Below are 27,956 nucleotides of genomic sequence, written 5' to 3'. Positions count from 1 at the left end.
CAAATAAATGGACACGGCATGAACGATGAAGCCATCCCGGGCCTGTGGCGCAACGGATAACGCGTCTGACTACGGATCAGAAGATTCCAGCTTCGAATCCTGGCAGGCTCGTTGTTTTTTTGTTTTTTTTTTTTGTATTCAGGCACTTATTGAAACTAAAAAACAGATAATGGGAAAAGGCATGAACTACCTAGCCGTCCTTGGCCTGTGGCGCAACGGATGACGCGTCTGTCTACGGATCAGAAGATTCCAGGCTCGAATCTTGGCAGGCTCGCTGCTTTTTTTTTTTTTTTTTTTTCCTCGTTTTTTTTTTCCGGCCCATATTCGGGCACTTATTGCAACTAAAAAACAAACAAACAAATAACTGGACACGGCGTGAACGACGCAGCCGTCCCGGGCCTGTGGCGCAACGGATAACGCGTCTGACTACGGATCAGAAGATTCCAGGTTCGAATCCTGGCAGGCTCGCTATTTTTTTCTTTCCTCGTTTTTTTTTTTTCTTTCGCCCTCATATTCGGGCACTTATTAAAACTTAAAAAAAAAATGGACAAGGCATGAACGACGAAGCCGTTCTTTTACCAAGGTTATTATACTGTTGTACTAATCCCGAAAATTGACAACGCAGAAAAGTTTAGAAGCGTGGATGGCTACAGGCCGATATCTCTGTGTAACGTTTATTACAAGATATTCGCGAAGGTGCTTGCACACAAGCTACAGATTCTAATCACACGTCTGATAGGTTCGCACCAGACTTGCGGTATTCGGGGGCGGAGCATTCAGACCAACATCCATATTGCTCGTTCAGTACTGGAGTGCGTATCCGATGGTGCTGGGCAGGTTGCACTCCTTCAAATTGATCTTGCTAAAGCATTTGACAGGATTAGCCACCCTTTCCTTTTTGCTGTTCTGGAGTCAGCTGGGCTTGGGGAAGCCTTGTATAAAGGCATAACTCTCTGTTACAAAAGCTGTACGACCCGGTTGATTATAAATCGCGAACTCTCTTGACCTATTCCCATTAGTTCTTCCGTGCGGCAAGGTTGCCTTTTGTCACCCCTTTTATTCGGTTTGTACCTTGAGCCCCTGTGCATTAGTATTCTCCAAAGCAGTGCCATTCATGGTTTCTCACTGGAAAACCATGAAGTCAAAGTTTTAGCCTACGCAGATGACCTTGCATTTTTTGCCTTTTTTTTTTTTTGTAAGAGGTTTTTGGAAGGGCTGGTGGGGTACGCAGCCGCGTCAATATGGAGGCATAACATGGGACTCTGAAACAATACAGTACCTTGGGGTTCCTCTACATCAGATTCGGAACAGTGGACCTCATTGGTCTTCTGCACTTACTGTAGTGAAGCGTAAAACGCAGGCGTGGATGGGGCGGGAGCTGTCTATATTTGCGCGTGCAGAACTGTGTAATGTATTTCTTGTTTCCAAACTTGTTTATGTTCTGCAGGTCCTTAGTTGTGCACGAAATAATGTTCAAGCATTTCATAGAGTGTTGGCTACCTTCGTATGGCGGTCCAAGTGGGAGCCCATGCGTCGCGATAACCTCTTCCTCCCGTTAAAGGAGTACTAACACCAAATTTTGACGCCTATAAAATTATATAATTGGCTTCAGTAGTTTGTAGAGATGCCTCACAGAAATTTTTGCAGCGATCCGAGGACGTAGTCACATCTAAAATCGAGTTTGATTGTCCCCGCCGCGAGCTTCCACAAATCGGCAGCACTAGCGAAATCGCTTTCGGCGTGACGAAACATCGGCCCGCGTGTCTGGCCGGTTCAGGGTGACGTCATATAGTCGTTTTCGGAACCGGAAACGATATCCTGCGCTGCTGTTTTCGGTGGTATTCGTTTGGGCAGGAGACGTGGGTGTAGCTGTGTGAGCAATGCTTGTAAACTTTGCGCACTTTGCGTGTTCGACGTCTTTGCTCTTCAGTTCGTGGCCGGCGCCTGGTGTTGCCTTGCACTGGTGCCGAAAACTGCGCGGTGCCGGCACCGCGCGGTGTGCGATGTCGACGCGCACCGCGGCGACGCGGCGGTGCGCATCGCCGAGCTCGCCCAAGTTGTGCTATGGCAAGCTCGCGAAATGCGAAGTACTTCTCGTGGAAGCCTATCCGAGCAAATCGACTACGACGCCAAGATGCATTATTTTCCACGCGACGACATGCAGTGCTAAACGTGGACTGGGTTCGTGCGCCGCGGCGGCCGCAAGAACTGTCGCCCAAGCCAGCGGGCTCGGCGTAGCTCGAGTCAGCTTGGGTGTTGGGAACTTTAGGCTTAGCATCGTGGCGAATATTTGATCGCCGTTATCTGTACAACTGCGAATGACCATCCCTTACACAATTTTCCAATCCACTATCATCCCCTTTTTCGCATATCTATAGAGCTTTATTTTGGCAATAATTCCAGTTTCAGCGATCAGTTATCAAGACATCTGCCGTGGCCTATTTTGATTCTAGCGCGCAGGTGGCGTCATCTTTCGGCCGCTTGTCGCACCGCGGTGCCGGCAGTGCTGGGTCAGAGCGCCGAACATCCGCTTCCGGTCAGCGTAGGCTTACCATCGCGGCAAATATCTGAGCGCCGCTTTTAAATTCAGCGCTGATAACAACGCCTAGCACAATTTTTCACCACACTAACATCTACTTTCTCGCATGTGGAACTTCTTTTTCGCGATCAGATTGATTATAAGAGTGGCGACAAGCTGTTGCTATCACGGTCTACGCCGGTTCGAGCCGCAGTGATATTAAAAAACGTACGACGGCGAAGACATCGCCGGCCTAAATCGCCTGGCCAAATAAAGTTGTTCAGTCTGTCGGGTGGCAGCGACTCATCCGAGTCTGACGATTCAGACGACATGTCGACTCCGCGGGCGAGTGCGGACCATGTGCAATTGTAGCAGACGATGCGGCGAACGTCCCTGACGTCACGGGGGAGACCGTGACGTAAGGCTGGCCCGCTTGCAGACTGGCCGTCTAACGGCCATTTTCCCGCGCGGCGACCGAATTTGAAACTGGTTGCAATGAACGTGCTATAATTCATTCTATGCTGGCGGCTGACGGCTTTCGGTTCGATTTTCGTAATTACTGGGCCAATAGGTATTCTTTGCAGCATAAAACCTGAAAGCGAGAAATTTCGTGTCAGTACTCCTTTAAGGTCTGGTGGTGTTGGATTGGTGCATTTGTTTGTACACCAGCTCGTTTCGCGGTTCTTCTTTTTCAACATACCCAGCTTCCTCGCTCAAAATTACAACCTCTCGGGAACCTAGAAAAACCACTTTAGGAAAATGATATTTGGCATAAGGCTAGAAGTCAACGTGAAGATTAAAACGCTAAAAGAAGATTTCAGGTTTCCGAATATTTTTTTGTGTAATTCGCTGTCAAATCTAACTCCCCATGCATTTCTATGGGATAGTCCCCATGGCTTAGGAACCCAGTCGCGCAACGTGCGCGACTTGAAACTGTGCACAAAGCAAGTATTCACCCCGAATATTAGCTATGCAAAATAACTTTTCATTTTGCTAAAAAATTGCAGAGTAATCACTGTTGAAACGACTGCCATGAGCGGGAAAGCTGCACATGAAATGGCTGATCATCCGTTTTTAAAGGTTTTTATTCAGTATAAATTGAGTGCTCATTTGCCTTTTTTATTTGCTCCAACTAACCCCGCGAATACTAAGCCGCTTTGGGGCTTTCTGAAAGAGGTTGCTGACACTTTCAAGTTTCTTATTGTGCGTTTTTCTCTCGAGTATTTGTACGGTCTCTCCAGGAAAGAATTGACGGGCATTTTAATTGAAAGTTTATTTCCAGTGCCCATTTATCGTCAACCATATCTGATGATTTTAGATGACAGTGTGTTGAAGCGAGTCAAGAAAATGTGCATCCAAGCGGCTGCAAAAACTTTCTTTTTTAAGTTGCACACATCAACGTTGCCTGTTAAAACATGGCTCAATAGAAAAGGTGTATATGTGCCTTGGTCTGTTAACTGTCGTTTGTGTAACCAGCCGGAGACAATTGATCAATGTTTTGTTTTATGTCGGGATGCTGTGTTTTGTTTGGGATGTTCTGCAGCGGACTCTTAAAAAGGACATAGACATCACCCCCTACAGCATACGATTCCGGCCAGTGATGAAGAACTGTTCCGTGCCATAGGACCTTTTCGTGCTGATAGGATTGTTTAGCCTATGGAAATGTCGCATGATTGACCGCCATGCCGAGGAACCTCGTGGAACTGAGTCAATTTTTCGCGAACAATGTGCGCTTGTGTACAGTGTCTATGCGGCGCAATCGCAGCCGCCGGACTGGTTGCATCTTCTTGAGGCGTGTGTGTGCCTGCCTGACTTTTAAAATGTGTTAGTGAATGTACCGTTATTGTAGTTAGGGTGGGATTTTAAGTTATTCGGGTTAGTTTTCCATGCAATAAAGAAAAAAAAAAAACGTGGCCTGTGGCGCAACGGACAACGCGTCTGACTACGGATCACAAGATTCCAGGTTCGAATCATGGCAGGCTCGCTGTTTTTTTTTTTTTTTTGGTGTTTGGGGGGAGGTTTTTAGTTTCATTCCTATATTCAGGCACTTATTAAAACTATATTTTGGGCTACTTATCTTTTTTCTTTAACAGTTTGACAGTTATAGTTATATAACTGCAGCCACAATGAACCATTCAAGAAAGCGGCTCGGTATTTGCAAGATTTCTTTCGTAGTGGTTGAGCAACAACTATAGATACGAGTTTTTTTTTTTAATGTGTGAGGGCAGCTTTGGCTTTTGCAGCTATGTTTTTGAGAGTCATCTATGCGCGCCTGAAGTAAAAGTCATAAAAGAACCTCTATCCCTACATAGGAACTCTATCCCTACCTGAAGCTTTGAGCCATCTGAAAAACACAAGGTGTACACGTGCGCTCAATGACACAAACCCGTAACACTGTGAAGCATGAATCTCCAGGGCGATATAGAAGCTGCTGCATATGACAAACCGGGTAATTTCGTACACTGTGCAGTGATTTTGATCACCACTTTTAAAAAAGTCCGGGGCATTAACTAATGGAATACTAACAAGTTACTTGTCCCAGCATACACTAGGTACTTAGTAACTGGAGGTAGTAAATGTAGCACTATACTCGGTGACAACTTAAGAATGGCACCGGAAGTTGCCGCTGTGCCTTATCACCGTAGCCGGATGTTTCTCCGCACGGCGCAAATAGGGCGTTACTAGGAATATTTTGAACATGGCGTGAGCCGTTCCCGTGATTTTTTGGACTTAATATGCTTATAAACGACTCCAGTGACGACAAACAAACTGTGTAAGACAAGGCAGACGATAACACGCATTCATAGCAAACCCCTTCCAAAACGCGCGCGCACTGACGTAACGGGTCCGGCGCTTTGGCGGAGTGATACACTACATGAGGTGGTGCCGTTCTTGAGTTGTAACCAAGTATAGTCAGGGTTACTAACTGAAGCAGGCAGTATAAGCACCACAATCTTAACTAGTAAAGCCTTAGCGAGAACACCTATTGTGCTACATGCGTTCACTAACTGGCCATGCACAACCTAGTCATAACTACGACCTTAATCTAGTGCATACTACTTCACTCAGTTAATTTCTTAACCATGCAGCTGCTAGTGGTAGAGGCTATGTACCGTACCGCGGGGTAGTGAGATTCGTAAGGATTTAGTAAATAGGGCCGTTACTATACTTTTTACGACCTTTACGACCCCTACGACCAAGCTTGTAGCGGCAGCTGCAAGCTAGGACACTAGTGAGGCATGTCCTTTCTGTATCTGGCGCAAGGCGCGTTGAAGATCCCGATGCTTCCTATTTCAAATGCACATTCCGAGTGCGTTTTTTCTAGGATTGGCGCGTTAAAAAGCGATCGAGCTCGATAAGACAAATGAGTTGCTTCTAGCAATAGTGCGAATCAAGTTTGCGTTGCAGCTCCAAGGTAAACCAATTCTCAACCTTGAACGTGCCTGGTGGGTGATCGGAGATGGTGGTATAAACGATTTATCTGAGCCGAAACGGAGACGGTTGAGCCGCTCCTTACTTGCAGGGGGCACCCTCAGTCCAGGAGGCCCTGGGCACGGGCGGCCAGTTGCACCCTGAATATCAGCTCGAGCTGGTGCCTCTCACACAACTGCGACTGCAGCGGCAAAAGCAACGCGATTTCTGTGCTCTACTCGCATTTTCTTTCGTCCCTCTTGCCGCGGTGACAAAAATTGGTCGATACCAATCCCTCTATAGCCGTGCGACAAAAGCGACTTGAACAATTAATGCCGGGCGACTGAAGGGACAAAAATTGCGTCGCTTTCAGCGCTATCTACGTGGAGCGATTCTCAGGGATTTATACACCCCCCCCCCCCCCAAACACTTCCCCAACACCCCCTCCCTAGAAGGATTTCGACACCCGCTGAAAAAGCTTCCATAACCGCGAATTATACACCCCCAACACCCCCAGGAGGATTTCGACACCCCCCAAAATCGAAATTCTGTATAAACCCTGGCGATTTCCAAGCGAAACGGAAAGCGGCGCAATGAGTGACGAACTACTTTTCGCTACGGACCAAATCGCACATCGCTTCGGTCGCTTCTGGGTGGCCAGTAAAACTGAATTTTATAAAGGCGGACGCAACAAAGCCAGTATTCAATCATACATACCACTCACAGTAACGTCGGTGGTGTATAGATTCGTATTGTAGGCGATAAAATCATAAATTCAAGCAGGGATGGAAGAAAATTAAATCCTTGGGGAACTGCAGAATGGATTTAGACAAGACAGGCTTTTGGACGATAATTTGTTCATGATAACACAATGCATTGAAATTGCGAAAGCGCAGAATAGACCATTATGGATTATATTCTTGGACATTAAAGGGGTGTATAACAACGTAAACAGAAAACTGCTGTAGAGAATGCTGAAACTCTAGGGATTAGATTACCAGTTAATACAGTTCCTTATAGCAATCTACAAAGATAATAGACTGCACCTGACATGAGAAAGGCAGAAATGCGCACAGCAGGTCAACACCCATCGGGGACTGAAACAGGGATGCCCTTTGAGCCCAATACTGTTTATGCTTTACATGGCAGGATTAAAAAAAAAGAAACTAGAACAAAGTAAATTAGGGTTCAACCTAACACATATGTTACAAGCCGAAATGGTACAACAGCGTATTCTGGGAATGATATACGCAGACGACTTTGTTCTTTTAGCTGATAACCAGACCGTTATGCAACGGCTCATAAATATTAGCGGCCAGGAAGCCACCGACCTGGGGTTAAATTTTAGCTCAGAAAAAGCGGGAATTTTCAATGACACTAGCACTGACGCAGTGTCAATCCAGCATGGCGAATTACCCACAATTATCCACATTCCTCTCACTACTTCATATTTGTTATACCCCCACAGATCTTTACGCTTCGTTTCGGAATATAAATATTTGGGAGTGTGGATAAACGAAGGGGATGAGGAGCAACTTAAGGGAAAGGGAAAGCGAAACGAAGCATAAAGATCTGTGGGGGTATAACAAATATGAAGTAGTGAGAGGAATGTGGAACGGAGTAATGGTTCCGGGTCCCCCATTTTGCGAATGACGCTCTAGCAGGCCTTGAAGTGAATCAGAGAACGGTAGGCCGTTTGGCCTTGGGAGCGCATGGAAAAACAACTAACGAAGAAGTGCAGGGAGATATGGGCTGGACGTCGTCTGAAGCTCCAGAAGCGCAGAGTAAAATATGTTTTGAGAGGAGGTTGAGAGCAATGGATCAACGTAGGTGGACAGCTGAAGTTTTTAGGTACCTATGCATGAAAAGTGTGGCCACGCAGTGGCTAAGGAAGACTAGAAGGCTAAGGATAAAATACGGAAAGAACAGTGGAGAATCCAAGACAGCCAAGGTATCCAAAAAAGAGGCGGGGCAGATAGAAACGAATAAATGGAGAGAAAAAACGGATGCTAAAACTTCGTTGGAGATGTTCTGGGCTGAGATCACAAAGAAAATTTCTAGGATAATTCCAAAGGCAGTGCTTTGCTTTTTGAGGCTAGAGCAGGTTGCTTGCTAAATAAGAGCTTTGTGGGGAAGTATACACAAAATGATGGGGTATGCGTGGTCTGCGAAAAAAAAAAAAAAAACTATGCGGCACATAGTGTTAGAATGCGAGGGTGTCCATCCAAACCTACATGAGGGAAATATTCTGCTTCCAGAAGCCCCAGGATTTAAGGGTAACACAGAGGGAGTTAACTTCAAGGCTTTTGAGGCGACGAAAAGACGATTGGAATTTTGCTGAACGAAAAGCAGAGAGGGGAATATATTGCCTAGCACAGTCACCACTTGGAACCGAAAAAATAAGCATTTTGTGCCTTATAAGTTTTTTTTTTTTTTGCCTGCCCTAAGAGCAGCACTAATATTGTTACGGTGCAAAGGGTTTATTTGGAGCTGTAAATAGGAATAAGAGCGCTGAAGGAGGCGGCCACCGATCCTGCGGTCAGTACGAGTGCGGTTCGTCCTCTACTTCCTCTTCTGCTCCACCCCTTGACGCATACCCTGCTTGGGGATTGGTCGCGACTAGTCTAGCGCTGTACAGTTTCGAGCGTGACATTTCCCCCTTCGCAGACGAAGCCCGTCGGGCGAGGCACGAGGAAGTCACAGGCGAGGGTGGAATGTCTTCAACCGGGCGACGTGGGCGAGTTCAGTCTTGCAGCTTCTCCGTCCAGGTGTCGTTACGCGCGAGATAACGTAGGTGACATCACTCAACCGACCGACGACAACGTATGGTCCCGTGTAATGCGACAAGAACTTGCTGTACAGTCCCCGTTTGCGTACAGGCGTCCACAACAATACCATGTCGCCTTTAGCGTACGAAACCGCACGGTGCCGACTGTCGTAAAGGCGTTTTGAGCGGCCCTGGGAGGCCAGGGTACGTAAACGAGCGAGGCGACGAGCTTCTTCAGCGAGACAGAGGGTGCGCGAAACGAAGAGTATAAAACATGGGTATATTAGTTTTTTTTTGTAAGAAGAGACGTCACCACCAACGTTCTTCACCCCGCTCGAAAGCAATACATACTCGGGCCCGGTACATTTATATGCATGCCTCCTCACTGCGAAAATACTACGAAACCTGCAGATTCATGCTACCAAATGAAGGCTTACACGATAAATATTGACAAAGCAAGGGAGTTTAATACACGGACCAGTTTAAGAACGAATTTTAACTATGCCAATGGTAGAATCGCACCGACGGCGGTTCGCATACTGCAAGAAGTGAAAGGAAAGGGGAACGAACGCATCAAGTGGTCCCCGGCGCGCACACGGGCGAGGCGTCGGAGAGAAACGCAAACCGAAACGAAACGGCACATGCCAGGGCGCGAGCACTAACCGACCGCTACGGTTCAGTACAAGAGACGGTATGACAAACTACAACGAGACGACCAAGGCCTTCCGCTTGACCCGCAGACTTCTCCATCCGCCCTGCACGTGGTTTAAGCAGGTTGCAGGCAGGCAACTACAAACGGCCACGCTGCCGAGCCCGGCACTGCTGCACAGAATGTACCCTTAGACACACTCGAACAACAAGTGCAACGCATGCCGCAGGGAGACCTTCGCACACATGTTGTGGGACTGCATCAAGAATCCCGAAGAAGCTAATACTGGACGCATACCGCCGCGACTTGAGGCCTCGACGACGAGCAACAACCAAGAGGAACAACAATGAGCCTTCCAGCAGGCCCTCGAGGCGCTGGCCACGGCAAGTACCCGGCGAGCCGGCAACGGCAAGCGGAGATCCGCGCCGCACACCACGAGGACGACGTAGGCCCAGTCTACGCGGTAAAGCGCGCACTGCAGCCATCAATAAAGTTTTTTACAATACAATGGTATGCGTTAAAATGTACACGTAGGTTCAACCATATGTGTGTTATATTATTAGAGTGCGTCGGATCATATCTCATTTAATTTTGTTGCCTATGATATGGATGCATTCATATTTCGTAATATATAGCCCCATTGCTGATATCTCAACTTACGACTAGCGTAAAGATCGAGATATTGGTCATACTCTCCAGTGGAGCTGTTATACGTAGTATGAGCCGGATACAAAGGGCAACGTCAATACGCCATTCATACCCCCAATGAGACCGCAGGTAACGAATCTAGGAGACGGGTGATTAGCCTGTCTAATGCTAAATAATATAGCCATTCAACTATATATCTGCTTAAAACGGGTAATTTCGAAATCACTTTTTCTTTTTTTCAGAATTGGGGGAATTCATAGAGGCGAAATATATCGTCAAATTAGTGACCAGCGCCACCGCGATTTCGACTGAATATCGTCTGATCCTTAAGCATTCCGCCTTCTTCAAATAAACCTAACTTTCCCGGTGCCGTCCGAGGCTCAGCAGAAGTCTTCAGTTGCCCTTTGAATCGGGGAGCCGTGCCCCTCTGCACCCCATCCCCGTACCCTGTAACGCCCTCTGTAAAAGAGGGGCAGCGACTCTCCAACAGAGCTCTCCAACAGAGAGTTTTAGCACTCCGTTCGCTCCGTCTGTTCTGTGGCTACCGCGCTGACCGGGACCAGGCTGCGCCTGCGCGCGCATATGATGATGATGATGATGATGATGATGATTAGTGGCTTTCCCTTTGAATCGGGGCGTCGGTTGTCAGCAATCGACTTGCCTGTTTTATTACGTTTACATGCCCTACTCCCAGGTTAACCTATAGATTTGCTTCCTCCCTCCCATTTCTCCCTCTTTTCTGTTTTAAACTCCTCGCCCCCACCCCCCTTTTTTCTCCCCTCGCTGTTCTAAATTCTCGTCCGCATGATTACTCAACCTGCGTACCCATCCCTTCCCTGCTTTTCCTCCACCACCACTCCAGTCGCCTCTTCGCCACCTCTATGCACGGCGAGGAGGGCGCACCCCACCGTAACGAATGCGCGGGCACGGCGAGGGCCAGCTGCGAAACTAATCCCCCCCCCCCTACCGAAACGAATGCGCAAGTGCCCAGACGGGTCCCGGTCAACAGGGTAACTACGGGCGGTACAGACAGAGCATACGGAGTGATAATTCCCTCTGTTGATGCAGTGATGGGTAGACCAAGCGCTATTTCGTAACTTTCCGCATTACACCTCTGTGCGTAAGTGTCTTTGACGATATTAGAGAGTTTTAGCAGCACGTCTGTTCCGTTGTTTACGTTGGTACCGGGTTTACCAGGACCCGACTGCGCCTGACGCGCGGAAGGGCGAGGATGAAGGGCGAAGAGGCGCACGTACCTCACCATGACGACTGCACGAGCATGGCGAGGGCCTGCCCGCGGAACAAATCCCCCCACCGTGTCGAATGTGCAAGTGCCCAGACGGGTCCCGGTCAACACGGTAACCACGTACAACACGGAGCATACAAACTGCTAAAACTCTCTAATGTGTGAAAATTATTCTGGCCACAACAGTACCTATTCCAGATACTGTGCAAAAAGAACCAGCGAAAAAAATATAAATCGGGCAAACGGGTGCCTGCCTTAATGATCGGCTGAGGTTTCATCGGACAACTTAGGGCTCAGGCACGGGTATCAATCTAGCTTTACACGTGAAAAACTTCCAGGATTGTACTCCCCAGTTTCACCTTGCCAGCACTGCAGGCCGGGGAAAATCGAGACGCGAGCGAGAACTACTCGAGGCATTTTTTATAAGAAAAAATAAGGAGACTTGTGTCAGCGATCCCTCGATGATCTTAACGGATAAAGATTTTCTGTTTTTATCTACGTAACCACGTTTCCTCACGTTGGCCAAAGTGTGCGCGTGCGCGGGAATCGCATATAAATGCCTTGTTTTTCAGAAATAAATCAGTTGTTAGTCCAGCGGCGTGTTTGCGCTCCTTCTTCTCGTGTCCTGCGTCTTTTTTCGCTGGTTCTTTTTGCACAGTATGAACCAACGTGCCCAGCATTTTCCACTTTTGAACTATTCCAGATAGTTCCATGTGCCACAAAAAAACACAATGGACTAAACTGTGATCTTTTTTTTTATGCAAAGTACTGACAGTTCGAACATCCCCGCAATTTGAGCTCTTTATTCTGTTGTAAGCAATGCATGAACAGACTTTTCCTCATCATAAGCGGCAGCCTATTTATGCCCACTGCAAGGCCCACAGGCTTCCACGTTTCAGCCCTTCGACGTCCGGATTCATTCTTTACATCCAAATTTTCTCAATAGGCCTCCTGCGCTGCCCAGGGGGCGCTGCGCAAGCGGCTTCCGGGCAGTACTTCCGGGTAGTACAAAGCTGCGCGGGTCCCATAGGATCCCGTGTTGACAGAAGCAAAATGAGCTCAATGGTCCAGATTGTTTTGCGACATAGACACCAGCCCATACCCGACGAATCCGATATCTTCTGGCGATCAACTTGGCATTAGGGGAAAAAGCTTTGCAGCGCTAAACACGTTTACAGCGCCGACGAAAGTGCCGGGACCGTGACGGCGTCTGCTACTCGCAGGTTCACCGATCGATGGTCGTACGAAGTGAAATTTTAAATAAAATTTCTAGTTTTAAACTAATACTCCAGGTGACAAAGACTTCTCAAAAACAGCCGATCAAAAAAGAAGAGTGAAGCAATCGGTGATGATCGCGCTTTAAAAAGCCAGCGAGTCCGGCGGACCGCAGGCTCGCCTGCTGCGGTGCGCCGCTCTTTTGCGTACCTGCACACTATGTGTGCACTTTCATTAAACAGCGCTCGTTTGCGTCGCCGTTACGAATACATGGTGCAGCGTTAGCTTGCCGTTTTGTTGCGTGTCTCAGTGACAAAATGCCGCGACCGTCAGAAGTGTGAAATCTGTTTTCTATTCCGAAATTAGTGGCCGTAAAACAAAGTGGTCGGGCCAACTATAGAGGCCCCTCGCCTTCCTTAATTGTTTGCTCTCACTTTACTTAATTACGCTCTTGCAGCATACATTCCCAGTTCGCACTTAATAGGCTAGAATGAGGGTCAGCAACGGCCGAGTTCCATGCAGCCGACACGGCGTAGGGCTGGCGGCAAATCAGGGGGTGGGGGGGGGGGGGGGGGGAGGAGGAGGAGGGGGGAATTGAATGCACAGAGAAAAAATTCAGCGAATTTCTAATAATAGTTGACAATAATCTGGCGAAGTGTGAAGATAGGGGGGGGGGGGGGGAATTCAACTGGAGGACGCCAATTCTCTGTTCTTGTCTCGCTGTCTAACTTCATTTGAAGTCAAAACTGGCGTGTCGGCGTCCAGATTCGACGACCCCTGCACTAGAAAACCAACACAGTCAGTGATGATCGTATATAAATATTCGGGGCCCCGCGCCGTGTATGCGGCTGTGTTATGTTATGCTAGCTGTGTTATGTGATGTTATAGAAGTACACATCTCTGCAGGCAGCGGGCGTGTGATTTGGTGCATGTTTTGGGTCCTTTAATATTGCTTAATTTGTTTATTTGGCGCTATTGCCCCACCTACTCACTAGTATACATGTACCCTGCCGTTCGTAAATCGTGCGGCGTAAAACGTTACGCAAGAATCATTTAGTCTGCGAAAATACGAAACAAAATTTCCACTCGTTTCAAAGGCGATGCCAGGCCAGCAGTGTCAGCTGAGTCGGCTGCGCAATTCTTGCGTTCGCTTGCATGCTCCCGATGAAGCAACTTTTTGCAGTTACCTCAGGATGTAAGACGAGCAGCGTTCCGTGTTTATGCTACTCGTGAACTTTTCTTTGTCGACCGCACGCAAGAAGAAAAAACTGTAACTGTCGTCAAACAGTTAAACCACCCGACCTGGCGATATTGTCCCACGCCGCGACCACCGCGACAGCTCGCTCAAAAGAAGGCCGACAAATCGGCTTCTTTTAGCGGATATTATTTTATTTAGCCTCTGCAGCTACTTTAAGGGCTATTTCATACAGTATGCAGTCATTTAAACACGCCACAAAGCGCCACAACCAATTTTCACTCTGGCTTGCAATTGAAAACACATGGGGGGCGGCGAGGGTCGTCTGCTTTTGTACTACCCAGAGGCGTCGGCCGCTAGGGGCGCTGCATGTCGCCAAAACTCCAGCGCAGGAGGCCTATTCACTCCTCCACGGAATTTATTATCATCCATACTTCTAATATACGACCAATGTGATTTGAAATACCACTTGCGTCTCAAGTTGTATATAAATTTGGCGCCAAAATAAATGCCATGGCTCATTTTGGTCCTTTCGTCTCGTAACGCCCCAAGCGGTAAAGAGGGTGGTGGTCAACGTTAGTGTTGATGTTGGTAAAAGGCATTTATTGTGTGGTCAGACACTATGCCGACACACTTAATTTGGTATCTGACAAAACAATCATCTTTAAATAAGTTTAGCTGTTGTGGCCAGACTTTCGCAACCTTTGTGGTGGCCAAGTTTTCGAACTGCTTTTGACATCTTTTAACATTTTATTAAACGAAGTGTAAATTTAGCAATAAAACAAAAATTTGCATACGCCGATATAAATATATTTTACAAATAATTAAATTTTTTTAGTGTTGCTTGACTTTAACAACGCCACTTGTACAGGGTTGCCTGGGTTTAGATCTTTTTATATTAGGTTTTGTTTTTAACTTATTGTTGATGATTCTTTTAAAACAGTAGGCAACTAAGAGGGTATGGTTTTTTGCGTCTAAAATAAAATTTCTTTGCAGTTTACTTTTTAATATCATTGTGGCCAGGCTTCTGTGCTGGGTCACAATGGTCAAGATGGAGACTGTACTCGCAGTGCTGAGACATAGCTCCTACAGGATCTTATGGCAGGATAGACTGCTCTTTCCTCATCAGTTGTGCTGTTCAAAGTTCTCAAATCTGAGACAACGTCGTGAGACTTGAACCCAGTGTTGAAGACAGCTGAAAAGGTGACATTAGTCGTTCAATTTGAAGTACCTCAACGCTGCTTTCGCTTCGGAAAGGTTGCGTGAAGCATCTACAGGTAAAATGCTGGACCGAAATTTCCGGTTCACCGTGATAGCTGAACAAAAATCAGGTTTGTAAAGCTGCTAATTTTCTCTGTAGTAACATTAGCCATATCTTGTCATAGATTGCGTTTTCATGCACGAGCATTTTTGGTGCCGTGTTTGTTGTGCCAACCTGCCGGGGTTTAGTCGTGTTGCATTCATCTGCAGAGATGCTTATCAGTTGCACGAAGCCATCACAATAGTTTGTGCTACCACATGCGCTGTTTCTTTTTCTTTTGAAGCCCCAAGCTTGCAGCACGTGGAGCGTCTGCAGCGGGCAGAGGCCGTTCAAGATGGAAGAGTAGCACCACAGTTGGGAAAACCTGATCACCGAAAGAATGACCAGGCATCCTGACAGTGTTTGCAGCTGTTGCTTCGCCGCTTCAAGTAAGCAAACTGACTGTGGAAAGCAAGCTCACGTTGTTATTCAGGAGTCGTACAGCGTGAACCATACACTAAAAGTGCCCAGAAAATAAACGCATATACAAGACAGGCGGAAAGAAACACGAAGTAAGCAAAACACGGATGTTTATTTAATCATATGTGCTGTCTTACATCCTTCTCTAGACAATGTCTCTAGACACCGTCTCTAGACAATGAAACAATACTTCCTCGTGCCAATATCCTGCCAACTTTCGACAAAGAGAAAGGCATGTTAGATGCCTCAATCACAAAATTATAAGAATGCAAACTACACCAAAGAAATTACAGTTACCACTAGTTTTATTTCATCATGATGGTGCACTCAAACTGACGGGGTAACCACATGCAGCGATTTCGGTGAGCTACACGAAAAACATCAACTCAGTGTGAACAGTAAACAAGTCGGAAGGAATTGGCTCCACTGTTTTAATAGCAATGCATATAGTCTCTAGAAATTCACAACGTGATGGCGTTAAAGGAATGAAGTGCTTTTAACTGCATTTTTATTTATAAACACCACAGTACAGGTAGGAAAAAGCGAACAAGACATGTAAGCAATCATCAGCATGAGAGTATGACCCCATGAACTCAAACTCTGTTTAATTAAGTGCTTTTGCATTGCCCAACCCACTGCCTGTTCTTTCATGCGCACAATAACATTGAAAGTTTTTTTTTTTTTTTTTTTTGAGGGGGTGGGGGGGTTCCAAGTTTGAATAACAACAGATATTGCCTCTGAAAACATGGCAATGCAACTTCACTCAGAGGTTTTTTACTACAAGTCGCCATTAAAGGGACCCCGAAAAGCTTTGTGAAGGTGGCAATCAAATGCATTCAGGTGGTAGAACACATAACGGGGGATTTTTGAGCCAAGTGTGAGCCCCATACGTTGTACAGATAATTTGTAAACAATTTTTGAAGATCGCTTTTCTCAGCCGACGAGCGCGACGCCGCAGCGAGCCGACCGCGGCTGACGCAACGGCGACCGCGGGTGACGCAACGGCGATCGCTGCTGACGCAACGGCGAAGGCGCCCCCTGATTCGCCCAATCGCCGGCAAGGTCGGCCGCCGGCGGCGTCACTGCCATTGGCTTCCGGCTGCTCTTCCTCCTTCCTGCGCGATCCCGAGGCAAAGGCGGGTCCGCAGTGATTGACGCGAGCCTAGGCGCAGGAATGTAGCTAGCTGCTTTGAAGGAGGCAGAGAGGGAGGAGGAGTCGATCGGCAAGTGGGGAGAGGTGCCTTTAATTGCTTCTGGCGCAGCTAATACTGAATGTAGATCAATAATTCCAACGGCATTGCATCGCTATATTGGTGCTACGTGACAATGCAGGCCTTTTGTAACTTTTACAGAAGGCTTTTCTGGGTCCCTTTAAGCTCCGAAGCTTTTACGAGTGGCGAAGTACCTTGTCTAGAGGTGACATTAAAAAAGGAACTTAATCTAAGAAAGGTAAATTTAGAATTACATAATATATTTGCCAGAGCAGGCAAAATTGCTCAAACTGTAAGTGCACTTTTATTTTCGAGGACAGTTCCACATTATCCCACCCTTCCCTCTGGTTCAAGGGCATGTTGATCACCACGTCCCAGCTTTGGCACCCCAACTTTTGTGAATGCAATCCATTTGAAGCTTGTTTGGTCATGAGTTGTTTCAGGCAGCTCCCACATTCTAAATTAAGTCAAACAAAATCTGTACAAGTGACTGTGTAATACCTGTGCAGCACGGGAACTTTGAAATGATAGTTGATTACTTACTTACAAGTGCGCCATATGTGCAGACGATGTGCCACTAGGTAGACAATGTGCTCTGAAGGCCTTCAAAATGCCCACGTAGCCAGTGTTTCCAAAAACGACATGACGCCTCTTTACATGTCAGTTTGTAATAGGTCTATACATGACAAGCTTCTCTGGTTGTTCTGGAATGACCACAGAGCTCATTATTGAGGCTTTAATAACGAAACGTTTTTATTCCTACGATTGTCGGGTATGTGACATTTCTGGACTGTGTGACCGGTGCACATAACTGTTCAGTATTTTGGTTACACCGAAATTTTGTTGAACTATACAACTGTTCCCTAGATTTCAGGGCTAAAGTTGAATGGGAGTTTCTCTACTCACACCAGGATAATGGCATGGATAACAACAAAAGCTTGAAAATGTTTAGTCGTGGTGTGTAAGTCACTGCTGAAAGGATTTGTTTCAGAATTCAGAGTTAGATCCTCGGCTAAAAAATTCCACAAAAGCATGGAGTAGGATGACAGGGGGTGGGTGTACTCATGCACACGCGAACACATGCCTACCTCACTGACAAAGAGTGCAGTGCCCCTTCTGAGGAGAGGGGATTCTGGTCTTCAGGGATCAGGACCTCACTCTTCAATAGAGGGGAGAATGACATGCCGTCTGTTCATCCAGCACTGTCTCATGAGAAGTTGAGTTGGGCCTCCACCCCTCATAATGCCTCTTACAGTAGTCATCAACACAGTAGGACGACCCACCACTACTGTCTCTGAAGACCCACTCGCGACTGTGCCGCCCAGGTTAGTGAAGACATGAGGAGCAGGTCATGGTGACCATGCATTGCAAGGTACCTAAAGGCATATTTTTTGCACTTCGTTTGGTTGTTTCATTCACTCATCATTTGTATATCATACACGCCATATTCTTGAAAAAAAAGGCAACCAAAAAAAGAGAAAACGCATGGCATGGTGTGACGGTAATTTGGACAAAACGTGGTGAGATACAAAAATTATAATCATTTTCAAATTATGGCTGACACTCATTTGTACATACATTCACCACCATGCATTGCCCCAAGAATTGTGGCACACACACGAGCAATAATGCAGGCCCTCCTGTGTTTCTTGTAGGGCATCCCCCTTGCCATGTGCAGGCATTTATGCTAGCTGTTTGTTGTGCTGTAAAAAAAAAGCCAGCAAGCTGGCTGGAATTTTTAGCTTGTAGCACACAGCTGTTACTCATTCTTGGTTAATTTCTCGCATGAGTCTGCAGTGTATGGGGAGGTACAGGTCTAGTGCTATTTTACTTTCTTAACACCAGGTGAGAATCCACTTATGTGCGGCCAGAAGTTCGCCTATTCACCATTGGCAATCTCACATATGGTACGGGCCAGGGGCAGTTTTCCTAACACCACATAACTCTCAAGATAAACGTAACAAGAGCTTGTTTTTCCTGCTCTTGCTCCTTCCAGTGAGCAAAAAATCTCTACCCACGATGATTTCCATGTAGCAGAAGCAAACTTGATGACAGCTAGTACGTCTTACACGTAAGACACCACACTTGTGCTTCAATTACCGCAGAGAGCTGTAATTGCTACAATTCCCACTTCGAATCTAGTGTCCAGGTTTTATCCCCAGTACTTAGAAATGCATATTTTTCTTTGTTATATAAAGCTCCAGTTTCGGTTACATGCAGTTAGCAGCACTTTCTGGTTGCGTATGACTCAGTAGGCACAGAATCCATACCATCAACATGCTTTCAAATCACATCCTTGGCGCATTACAGGCAATGTTCCAAAGTCTGGAAAGCTGGCTGTCTGCATCGTCTTGTGGTCCCGCCTGCCCCCTTCTGCATTGCTGTTATTGTGAGAGCCGAGCTACAATGGTGGCAGCTTGCCCATCGTAACTGATGCATTGTCCTGGGATTCTGTCCTTGCACGGGTCCTGCATGCGCCCTCCCAGTCTTCACCTATGCGTCAGCGCATAGTCAATGTCATCACCTTTCAACATCCAAATCTCAACTTCAGTGAGCATGAGAGCAGCATCGTCAACAATTGCATCCTTCAAGCATTGCAGGTGTGTACATCATTTAAATTTTATGTGAAGAAGTGCGGTTACCCCAAGCCCATGGGTTTAATGTGACACTGGGATTGTTTTTCTACAGCCTGTTTACTGTAGTGTTGAGGCTAACCCAAATCCTAAGACATGTTCTAAATCACTTGCAAACACTGAATGCTTACCTGACGATCCCGCTAAGCAAACAAAGCTAATGTTTCAATTAAGGATGTACAGTTGCCAAACTTTAATATCACGGGAGCATCGGCCGGCGGGTGGGTCAGCACTTTATCAAAGTAAAATGTGGGAAAATGAGCAATAATAGTTCGCATGTTCAGAATGATCCCGCCAGTGCGACCATCGTCTGCTAGGCTGTTCTCGCAAGCACAGCGCAACAGGCTATCATTGTTGCCGTGAAAAAGGGTGCACATGAAATTGCTCTCACCGCCCAGCAATGGAGATAGCCGAATGGTAACTGGCGGAAGGGGTTGTGTCATGTTTGCAGGAACAGCCTAGGAGACAATGGTTGCATTGGCAGGATCATTCTGGACATGTGACCTACTCGCTCATTTTGCCGCATCTCGCCAAAATACCCACAAGCCAGCCGATGCTGCTGCAATATTATTACAAATTTCGGCGGCTGAACATGCACGTTCACTGCTGAGCACAAACTTTAAAGCTGAAGTCGACAAGAACATTGGAACAAAAATGGCTGCCATTGAAAAAAGACTGACCAAGGTGTAAGAAAAGTGAAGCCATCGTTCTGTTTGGAGATCAGCAATCAAATACACAAAGACCGCTCCCAGATCTTACTAGTGACAATGATGATCTAACATCCTTCATGGACTAACTTGAAGACAGATCACGACACACTAACTTGATATTTAATGACGTTCCAGATGCTAAAAAAAACATGGCAACAACTAACATCGGTATTAAGTTCTGTCATGGATTCCTTTCCACCCGACTCAATAGAATGCATGCACCGTTTAGAGTCCAGAAATCGTACTTATGTTAAAAATCAACTGGTAACTTCTGCTTACAGTCTGCACAGTATTCTTGATCACTCTTCTAGTGCTCACTGTATTTTGTATTTTTTAGCAAAACATTCTATAAAATGTGTCATAGACTTGTGCTGTAGTAACTATGACAGCAACACATTGACTATAATAAGTGTCTTTTTACTAAACATTCACAATTCGTTAAAATGAATGGATGCAACTCAGGGCCTACACTCCAGCATACCCGAGGGGTCATTGCTCAGACCACTTCTATTTCTGATTGTCATTGGTAACTGGTGTCATGAATGGCTTGTGGAACTTAACACTAACAAATGCAATGTCCTACATGTGTCCCGTGTAAATACCACTCCATCACTTTAGCTTCTTAATAATGAAATCGAGGCTTCGACGCCCGTCTGGTCGGGAATGACATTGAAATACATAATAAAGAAGACACCGACCACACGAGAAAATAAAACAATGACGTTTCGGCACCCCAAACGGGAGCCTTGTTCACTCTAAAACAAGGCTCCCGTTCGGGGTGCCGAAACGTCATTGTTTTATTTTCTCTTGTGGTCGGCGTCTTCTTTATTATGTATTCTAAATAATGCTCCTTCAGAGTCTGTTTTCTCATACAAGTACCTTGATATTCACATAACATCTAACTTATCGTGGACACTACACATTAAATGCATTGTTAACAATGCCGGCCGTATGCTAGGTTATTTAAGGCAAAACGTTTTTAATACCCCGTCTGCACTGAAGCTATTATTACTTTTTACAACACTTGTGGGTTCTGAATTGGAATATTCATTCCAATATGGGGTACTATTCAACAATTCAGGACATACTAACGACATAACCTGAACTTGTCCAGAATAATTTCAATTCATGTCATTATCTCCACAGTGCTAGAATAACAGACAGAAATATGCTCAGAATACCAGCATTTCATTTTAGTTAAAAACGTTTTTCTCTAACCGTGTTTCATAAAATATATCACCACATGGAACTGTGAATAAATTCCATGACCACAATATTGTCATCGAGCCAAGGGCAATTTATTTTTTTTTATTTATTTTGAATACCCTCAAGGCAAATTGCATTGAAGAGGGGAGTGGGTAAATACATAACAAGAAATAAGAGAAATGCAGTACAAAGAACACAATACGAGTATATATCACCTCTAAAAACAAACGTAAAACAAGTAAATAAGGTTGTAATCATTCTTTTACAGCGTGAGAAATGCGGCTAAGGTATACATGTTGTAAGGAGTAATACTGTAAGGTCAGTTGCAATTTCGTGTCAGTTTTGGAGTTCCTGGCAACACTCATAAAAATAAAAATAAAACAGCAAAACAAGGCGGATTGGCAGGAACCAATGTATCGCTACAGACCATAGACAAATCTAGGTGATGACGTAGCACACACCAGAACGAAACAAGTCTGGGTTGCTAATCGTAGCGACATCAGAAGGAAGATGATTCCAGTCCCTAGAGGTACGTGGAATGAAAGATTGAGAAAAGGATTTAGTGTTGCAAGTAGGAATGCCAACTTTGTGAGCATGGTCTAAATGAGAAGATACGTATGAAGGGGGAGTAAGTAGTGCGTTGTGAAGCATGCTGTGTGAATATATTTTATGGAATAAGCACAAACGTGCAATTTTGCATCGTGACGTCAGATATGGGAGATTCAAGTTAGTTTTCATTCTGGAAACACTGGCTGCTCGCTGGTAGTTAGAAAGAATAAATTGTGCGGCGTTATTCTGAATCATTTCTAGCTGGTTACTCAGCACTTAAGTACATGGGTCCCGTACAGATGAAGCATAGTCAAGTTGTGAACGGACAAGGGATTGGAAAAGGAGCAGTTTTACAGAAGAAGGAGCGGAATGAAAATTACGTCTTAAATAGCCAAGCATTCGATTGGCTTTATTGGTGATATAATTAATATGAAGATTCCAAGATAGGTCCGTAGTGATATGAACGCCCAAGTATTTATATGAAGTAACAGCTTCGAGGATTTTCCCATTAAGTAAATAGGGATGCGGGTTAGTAGCGATATGGGAAGTTTGCATTGATTTGCACTTATTAGTATTTAATGTCACCTGCCATGTACTGCACCAATGGAATATGGAATTGATGTCGAACTGGAGTGTGCATATGTCAATATCGTTATCAATCTTCCTAAAAATGACTATCGTCAGCGAATAAACGCACTGATGATGAGACACACTCAGGCAAATCATTGATGTAGATGAGAAAAAGTAGGGGACCCAGAACAGTGCCCTGGGGTACACCTGAAATAACCGGGCTAGAGATGAAATGGTGTCATTGGCTGTGACAAATTGCTGGCGATGCACGAGGAAGCACTTAATCCAATTGATTATGTCGCTGGTGAGGCCTATATTTCTTAGTTTGTGAAGAAGTAACGGGTGCGGTACTTTATCAAACGCTTTCGCGAAATAAAAAACAAATGCAGTCGGCAAAGGAATGATTGTCAAGAATAGAGTGTAGCTTGTTAGTAAATAAAATTAACTGGGTGTTGCATGAAAAAGACTTCCGAAAACCGTGCTGTGGGGTCAAAAAATGAATAAGATTCAGGAAAGTTGGCAACATGAGAATAAATTATATGTTCATAGATTTTACACGGTATGCTAGTGATAGATATTGGCCTGTAATTGAAGGGGGACTGTTTATCTCCAGATTTAAAGACGGGTACCACTTTGCCTATTTCCCAATCAGCAGGGATATTACTTTGTTCTAATGATTGCTGAAAAAGTTTAGCTAGGATAATAGAACAGTTGTGCTTGGTACTTTTAAGGAATTTCGAATTAATACCATCAACGCCAGCGGAAGAAGAAATTTTAAGTGAGTCAATAATCTTAATTATTCCATTTGGGTCAATTTGCAGAGACTACATCGCTACATAGGCCCGACCCTTAAAGTTGGGTAAAGAAGAGGTGGAAATGGAGGAGAAAGCATCTGAAAATACTTTGAAGATGTTTTGTTCAGCGCACTAGCACACTCATTATCGAGCATTGGTTCGCCGTTTGCGTCAATTAGCGTAATTCAAGAATCTTCCACAACACGCCAAAATTTCCTGGGGTTATTTTGCAAAAAGCTAGGCATCGTATTTGTCAAGAAGTGTTGCTTTGCAGTTTTGACAGCTGTGATATATTCATTGACTGCTGAGCAGTACAAGGATCACCTATAAATACTGTGAGATGTCTTGGTGAGACGCTACAGCCGCTTCTTTCGGTTTGATAAGCGCCTAATATTTGGGTTATACCAGGCAGCGTTTGGATTACACGATATTACCCGAGTAGGTATGAAGCGTTCTGTTCATTCAATGATCTTGTTCTTAAATAACGCCCAGTTGCATTCTAGCGATCGTTCATCGAATCCATCTAAGTAATCGACTATAAATAAATGCAGTTCACTATTTATTTCCGCAAAATTGGCTTTGTTATAATTTCGAATGGTTTTTGTTTGTTTCTTGGAACATTTTTGGACTGGCATTGTTACAGTTAAGTTTAAAAGGGCATGATAACTCGGTTTGGGCATGTACGTTATTTGCGAACATAGATCAGGGCAGTTTGTAAGAACAATGTCCAATATATTCGCGGTAGTTGGCGTTACTCTCGTAGGTTCCGATACTAATTGTGTTAAATTAAAGGCTAAGCATAAGTCAATAAATTGCTGGGTACTAGATGAAAACGGTGTCGAAAATGGTATTGAGGCCGACCATTCAATTCCCGGGTAGTTAAAATCATCCAGTAAGAAAACAGGACATGCTGGGTATCGGGATACAACCATGTTTATAGCGTCGTGAAGGTCGCTAACGAACGTGAGCGAGGAATTTGGTGGACGATAGCATGCACCGAAAATTATTCTGCGATACGACAGCTTAGCAGATACCCACACGATTTCTAAAACAGACGGTATGTTAAGTGAAAAGGATTCGAATTGTTTTTTAACAGCCACGAGAACTCCGCCCCCTTGCCTTGCGTCCCTATCACGGCGATACCCGCCGCGGTGGCTCAGTGGCTAAGGCGTTGCGCTGCTGAGCACGAGGTCGCGGGTTCGATTCCCGGCCGCGGCGGCAGCTTTTCTGATGAGGCGAAAAGCAAAAACGCCCGTGTGTACGATATTTCGGCACACGTTAAAGATCCCCAGGTGGTCAAAATTAATCCGGAGCCCTCCACTACAGCACGCCTCATCGTCTGCGTTGCGTCGGCGCGTTAAACCCCGCACTCAATCAAATCAATCTAGAGCGGCCAGATAATGTCACAAGCACTCGTCGTAGGTTAAGCTAGCGTCCTCTGCTGCGGGTGAAGAAACTGCAAGGCTGCCACCATCGGCATTTTACTGCGCAGCCATGGAATGAATTGTGGCCGCTATCATTTCGGCCATCAGGTGCCGCTACCCTCTCCTTCTCCATTGCAGCTACAAAGCTTCGCATTACATTAATTTTCATTGTGACATTACTTGGTCGCTCACTCATGCTTGCCACAATGGGCTGGTTCGTTCGCCTCCTATATATTCTTGCTTTGTGCTGTAAGCGTATTTCTTCAAAATCACAATACCGTCAAATCATAACTCAATCTTGCCTTTGAATTCCCAGGTTATTCTATCTCATGTACTATAGGGCCTTTTGTCCATGTTTATTTCTAATTAGTCTTCAAGAAAGGTAGTGAAGTCTAAGAGCCATGCACCCAGCGCGATTGGTGAATCACCCAAAATGCAGCCTGTGACGGTCCTTTATGCGTGTCAGCAATTACCACGCTGCCTCAAGAAGGTGCACGGCTGCAAAATGCAGTGTCTCAGTCATTTTTTTCTGCATCAGGCCGAGTCATCCATGTGTAACATCGTGAGTAGTGACAGCAACAAAGCAGGATATATAAAAAAAAAGCACACGTTCTGTATCATTGACTTTGGCATTTGCTCTGACAGGAGCACATGCGTTCCAAAGGCAGTTTCGGAGCACCTGCGCTTCGAGGTAGCAGCGTGCTCTGCGGCGGAACTTGGTGACCGCTCCCAATCTGCCATTGGAATTCAACATTAGAGTGCAAGGAGTGGCAGATTCAAAATGGGGCAGTGGGAGCAGTGTCCCTTTTTTCTCAAGATGCACATAGAAATCCACGAGCTTGTCTTGCAGCCAGCAAGCCAGCAAGCATGGATTGAACGGCAAATCTGAGGTGCTGGAAGCTGCACTACTAAAACGAATGGCAGAGTGCAGCACTGCCTGGGTTTGTTCACACAGTGCTAGGAATTTAAATGGACCCAAAATGGTTTCCTATTGATCCATGCCTTTACACTATATATTAAAAGAGTACTGACACCAAAATTCATCCGTTTTGTGCGCTTCCAGCGCGGAGGGTATGTGTGACAGAACCACGGAATGACCTCACCGTTTTGTGCGAACGTTAAAACACTGCGAAGTCTGGAGGAGGCATTGTTTCGACTGCCCCACCGCTGGAGCTGAGCGGATACGCTGCCTGAAGGCGTTAGGCCTAGCATTGCGGCGGAAGTTTGATGACCGCTTTCAATAGAAGACCTGATTGCAGCAGATTCTGGGCTTTATTATCAGCTCCTTTCCTGCGTGTGGAACTTAATTTTCGACAAGAGTGCATTTCTGAAAAGTGGTTATGCCTGTAGCTCTGGCTACGTGTATGACTTCGTGAACGCGCCAGCGCTTAATCCCTGCTCACCGGGCCGTGTGCGTGAAGCGACGTCACGAGTTTCTGATGAGCTTTCGAGGCAGACGGCTACGTCACTTCTTTTTCCTCTCACGGAGTGACATTTGCGCACCGCTCCGCGTGCTGTTCCGTCAGCGCGATAAATCAGATTAAATTGAAGTATGTTCCACGCGTCGCAGGCCGCTCATATTTCAGATCAAAGATGTGTATACCGACTAAAACAAATTTTTTCTGTTGTTCTCAGCTGGCAAGCCCCCCTTTAAGTGCCACCCTGACACTTTATTTCTCACTTTCGCCCATTGCTTACTTTTGAGCCGCCAGTACTGCTTGCAGATTCAACTCCCATGCTCTTTGCAGATTCAACTCCCATGGTCAATTATATGTAATTTGTTTTCTTTTTTTTTTTTCTTTTTTACAGGCTTGATCATGACCTACCAGCACAATGAACCTGCGGAAAGTTCCCACGCATTCTTGAGATGAAATCGATGATCATAGAAACATCTTGAAGTACCCAATCAAAGCATACTTTGAGCTTATACGACGCAATGAATTTAATTAAAATGATATTACCTGAACCCTCTTCAGACAGAAGTGTTGCCCCAATCAAAATGCAGTGGGGTTCCAGGTTAACAATGGCTAGTAACACAAGTTCCTGATCCTCCCAGGTTGTGGCAGGGCAAACGAACTTTGTCATCAATAACACAGCCCCAAGGTGCCTCTTCTCATTCGCCATGCCTCTACTCAGGCATGCCCACCATTATGGAACAAATAAACAATTCCTGTGTACCTATAAAAGTGCCGAGTCACATTTGTTGGTCCACCTGGCGTAGCCTTATTACATCAACAGTACCTTGGTTGCTTGCACCGCACTCATGGCACAAATGCAGTAAAACTTCCCTAGGAACAACCTTCGTGTGAGAAAATTAAAACAGCCCATTTCAGTGAAATGTCACTGCAATGAAGTATAAACGTGACCTTGACACATTTTAAGGATGTGAAGAAAGAAAACTTTTGGTCGCATCACCCTAGACTTTTAGCGCTTCGAAAATATCTTCTTACAATCGCCAAGTGATTCTATAAGCTGGGTGCACATGTCCAGTCCGGGCTGTGCTGCACCCTTTCTGGCATTGGAAGACACCCTGCTAGACGATGCCAAGTACTTTAAGTACTTTCCCCATGTGGCCTACAGAGTGCTCAGTGTCAAGTCATTGCAGCTCTCTTTAACGTAGCAACTCATTAAGTCTGTGCAATGACTCCATATGCCTGGCAATAGAAATGAGAGACTTCAGCTACATGCCAGGCTGAATGTGGCAAAGCAGCCTTTATGAATCTCTTTGCTTGCCACCGAAAATTTAAAATTGAGGGAAAAAAATCGAAGGACTATCATCACGAAAAGTCCATAAAGATTCGCAGGTGATGTTACAAAAACTGCTTGTCTAACTTGAACTTGCTGTAAAGAAAGTTGGTTCAGCTCGAACATTTGCAATGGGTCCAGTGGCAGCAAAATTCACCATAGTTCATTCACCTGAAATGTCCACTTTAAATAGATTGGTCAGAGAGGCTGTATTGTATAGCAAGGTGAATGCTTTTTAGAGGTAGAGGAACTTGTGAAGATGAAAATGGATGCACTCCCTGGATGAGCATTCAGCAATATGAACCATAAACAATGGTTCCACCTTGCCATGAGACCATTAAAGTCAGTTGCGGACAATTTAGCCAAGTGCTCCCCACTTGCTCATGCTGCTAGACTGCTCTTGAGGATCTGCATACAAGCTGGCTGACAAAAGCATCTTCACCATTCGATAGAAGCACAGTTGACGCAAGAAAGAAAAAGGGCCAACCCTCACTGGGCAACCATGAACTTAACCAAGGGCCAAGTCTTGCAAAGAGCAGCTATAGCCTCCATTTGTGAAGCCAAGGGGATGCCACAAGAACAAACTGGCAAAGAGGAAAAAAGAAGCCGCAAAAATCAGTCTGAAGGAGCTTGTCTGCCCTTGGTACAACATGGCATAAAGAATCAGCAGAAATGTAGGTAATATTGCATTGAATTTCCATGTAAATGCTTATCTACTGCTGCAGTTTTAGCTCTTATTACTGGT

The 27,956-nt window shown here is 45.5% G+C and overlaps 1 protein-coding gene, 1 long non-coding RNA gene and 2 other non-coding genes across 12 annotated transcripts in view; 3 read left to right on the top strand and 1 right to left on the bottom strand.

Annotated features, from left to right (window-relative positions):
- LOC144155851 (uncharacterized) overlaps positions 1-27,956 on the bottom strand; it is a 1,021,707-nt gene that overhangs the window by 957,514 nt on the left and 36,237 nt on the right. The gene's annotated exons all lie outside the window — the stretch shown is intronic.
- Trnar-acg (transfer RNA arginine (anticodon ACG)) lies at positions 39-111 on the top strand. The gene has a single exon. It is a non-coding gene; the product is annotated as a tRNA-Arg (tRNA).
- On the top strand, positions 396-468 carry Trnar-acg (transfer RNA arginine (anticodon ACG)). The gene has a single exon. It is a non-coding gene; the product is annotated as a tRNA-Arg (tRNA).
- Positions 14,708-26,993, top strand: LOC144155843 (uncharacterized). The gene is made up of 4 exons (XR_013319652.1): positions 14,708-14,980; positions 15,194-15,338; positions 18,891-19,180; positions 26,276-26,993. It is a non-coding gene; the product is annotated as an uncharacterized LOC144155843 (long non-coding RNA).

Source organism: Haemaphysalis longicornis, unplaced genomic scaffold, assembly GCF_048455015.1.
Source record: "Haemaphysalis longicornis isolate Haplotype H1 unplaced genomic scaffold, Haemaphysalis longicornis Haplotype H1 scaffold_1, whole genome shotgun sequence".
NCBI lineage: Eukaryota > Metazoa > Arthropoda > Arachnida > Ixodida > Ixodidae > Haemaphysalis > Haemaphysalis longicornis.
The sequence above is the reverse complement of the archived record's forward strand: the minus strand, read 5'-3'. Positions and strand labels throughout refer to the sequence as shown.